Source organism: Thamnophis sirtalis, unplaced genomic scaffold (genome assembly GCF_051295495.1).
Source record: "Thamnophis sirtalis isolate CommonGarterSnake01/CBP01778 unplaced genomic scaffold, rThaSir2_p1.2 scaffold_5, whole genome shotgun sequence".
In the NCBI taxonomy this organism is placed as follows: Eukaryota; Metazoa; Chordata; class Lepidosauria; order Squamata; family Natricidae; genus Thamnophis; species Thamnophis sirtalis.
Window position 1 is genome coordinate 66,243,974 of NW_028261385.1, and position 3,562 is coordinate 66,247,535.

A 3,562-nucleotide genomic window follows, 5' to 3' on the forward strand; every position below is an offset into this window, starting at 1 on the left:
CCGCTGTCCTGGCTAAGTGGTAATGGCGGCCATTGCTTACCTTGAAGGTGACCTTGTGGAACTCGCCACTACTGCTGAATGAGGCCCAGCTGGGCAGCGCCTCTTCGTTGGCCGCCCCCTCATGGGCTGTGCCTGCAGCCCTTCCCAGCTCTCCCAATGAAGCGGTGGTGGCAGTGCATTGCTGGGTGGTATGCAGGGCGGAGGGGGTGCCCTGCATACCACCCAGCAATGCACTGACACCCTTGCCACTGGGGCTCTTCTTGCAGGACATGCTGGCTGGCATTGCTTCAGGGTGCCACGGCCGCCGGCTCCTCCATGTGCAGCCTGGCTCCAAGCACCACCGGCATCCCCTCCAGTGCCCATCCTCGGCTGCATGGTCAGTCTTTTTTTGGGGAAATCCCCAGAACCAGGTTGGCCAGCACCCAGAAGAGATATGTGAGGGGCTGCAGTGGCTGCAAAGTACAGCATGAGGGGCAGAAGTCCCTGAACCCAGTGGGCCAAAGGTCTTCACTCTTGTGGCATGCCTCAATGCAAAAAATGCCGAGATCGGTGCTCTTGGGGCTGCTGCTGCGACGTCTAGGTAGGCTAAACCAAGGCGTGTGCCTCTCCCAGCCACTTTTGCGGCTTCTCAGAGTGCCAATAACCTTTGCGCTCTTCTCGGTGCTCTTCTCAGCTCCTCACGACTTCAATAGACGTCCAGAAGCGGCAGGGGCTGTCGGCTGGAAACCCAAGCCCCATTAGCCCCAAAAGCCGCTGCACCAGTAAAGAGCTTACTTACCTCCTTGGCAGGCAGTAATAGAGAGCCAAGGGCTCTCTATAGGGCTCTTCAGAGGCGTGATGCGGATGGGCGGGGGGGAGCAAGCAGATGAGCTGCGACCAGATTGGTGGAGCCTGGGGGGTGAGCGAGTGAGGGGGCGTTCCACTGCTAGAACCAGTTCTAAATGGCACATTAGATTTGTGGAACCTCTTCTAGCTAACCGGTTAGAACCGGCAGGAACCCACCCCTGATATAGTGTTGAATAACTGACAACAAAATAGTTTAATTTTGCTGGACGTTCCAATATGCCTGCTGAGATTTATAGAATTGATATCAATACTGTGCTTCTTGCACAGTACCTTGCACTTAACAAGGTACAGTAGAGCATAACCATTGGATCCTTAAGGTCTTCTGGAGAGAACAAGTTCCAAACAAACCTGGTTAGTAGAATTTTGCTATTGTTTTTTAACAGCTAACTTTAATCTACACAACCTTCTTTCTGGTGCTGTCATTAACAAGAAGTTTAGCAAGAATGTTAGGGAACTTGTTGCCATTCCCATCCCTGCTCCTCCCAAATTGCATCTGGCAGTCACCATCTAAGCATAAATGTATGAAAAGATTTAATTCAAGAAAGATCTTTGCCAACTATTTCTCTAGTCCAGGGATGTCTAACTCAAGGCTTGCAGCCCGCAGGATGCTTAGATCTTGTCCACATGCCCACCCTGGAAACAGTGAAGGACTGGCCTGCCAGCGAAAATGGAGCTTGGGAGGCCCGCGTGGTTCGTTTTCATTGGTCGAGGGTTGCAGAAGACTGTCCCTGCTGAAAACAGAGCTCGGGAGCCCATTTTCACCAGCAGAGCCCCCCACCACAGGCAGTCATGATATGAGTGACATCAAGCTGGCCATGCCACTCTGGCCACACACACCACACACACACACACACACACACACACACACACACACACACACTGTGGTCAAACACAATCCTAATGTAGTCCTCAATGAAATAGAGTTTGACACCCCTGTTCTACTCACTATTCAGAATCTCTGGTTTGTCTACACTGTTTAGAATCTCAGCCTCATTTACAGTTAACTTCCTTGTACCTCAAAGCAAGGAAGCTTTGTGTTCCACAGATTTGTAATTCAAAGTGCTGCCAAAAAAGGGTTAAGGATTGCCAACATCTCATTGCTAAATACTGTCACTATGAAAAGTGATTTTCCTCCCCCACCCTATTAAATAATGTTCAGGATCTGAGTCCAGCATATTTTGTGCTCCTGAAAAGAACTATTTCTTTTCTTTTTAACTAACATGATGTTTCACTGCAGTTCTCACCTATTATTTTGAAGGAAGAGTCTATAAGTTCATTATGGTGATTCCTGACCCTAAATGGGGCAGAGTCAGAAGTGGCTAACTGGGATAAATAAGTTCCATCAGCTGAAGGATGAACATGGACTCTGGCCTTACTCAGCAGACCTATTAGGGATGCAATGAATTTTATTGAGAAGGACTCTGTCTTACTGTCTTCTTCTCAGAGTCTGGTATTGACTATTTTTTCCACTGTTAGAGGATGAGGATGAGTTTCTGGGTTCCTGCCATTCTGAGTTAAAGGAAATCAATGGAGTGGCCTTTATAGGCTTTATGTGGATGAGTGCGGCCAGGAGATCCAATTACATTTTCTATGCCTATTGTTAATATTTCTCTAGGATACCAACTGGGTTCTCTAACTCCTGAATGCAGGTGGCTTCCTGATAACTTGACAGATTTATGCTGACCTGCCAAAAATATAGCTGCCACTTGAGTCATCTAAATAGCATTCTTGGAGTAGCAACTCATTCTTTTTTGCAAATTAGGCTGTTTGCCTAGTTTGATCTTTGGCTATTTAGATTTCTTCTAACAAAACTGACCACCTGTGCTTTTCTGAAAATAACATCATTACTCTGTTGCTTCTTCCATGCCTCTAATATGCAAATAAACAGTAGACTTTCCCTATTCCAGAAATTATTATTTTTAAGTAGTTCTCTCATTTTCTTTAATTTCTCCATCTCTACTATTTCCTCTTACCTTTCAGTTCTTTGTCCTTTACATGTAATAAATCTCTAGAGACTACTGGGAAGTATCCATGAGACACAATTTATTTGTTCTTATTCTTACCAAGTTTAAATTCTTTAGAGGTTTGGACATAGTGTTCCTTTGCAGTGGTTATAGCATCAGAGTGATCCTAGGGACAGTTTCTTTGTTTTATTACAAATTTTTCAAGTTTGGGAAGTTTAGCCTTTGGTTTCGAAGTAGATTCAGTTTAAACAATTTTGGAAAAATGTTTCTGTCCTTTTGAAATAAAGAAAGTTAACCTTAACTTTCAGTTCAAAGTGACGCCTTGTTTTAGTGGCTCTTGATGCAACAGACTTTGTCGATAGTGGACCCAATTTCCACTGGAATTTTGCATCATTTTAGAAATATCATCACAAAAATGCAATTTACTTCATTTTTTTTATTTCTTGTGATTGCATTATGCAAATCCCCTCCCCAATGCCCTATTCTCTGGTTCAATGGACTTTTGTCAATAACAGACAGCTCCACCCCCAATTAGCCTGTTAAAAATTGGTTTTAAAGTGCTTAGCATTACTATCTTATCACCAGTAGAAATGCAAGGTTTATTCAAAACAAATATGAGGGATAATGCAGGAAGTCTTTTGCCTCTTGCCAGATTTATTTTGAAAGAGGGTGGGGGAGAAAGAGAAATAGACAGTGAAAATAATAACAAAAGTTATCTCTACTTGGTAAATGATGTATATGTTCACATGAAA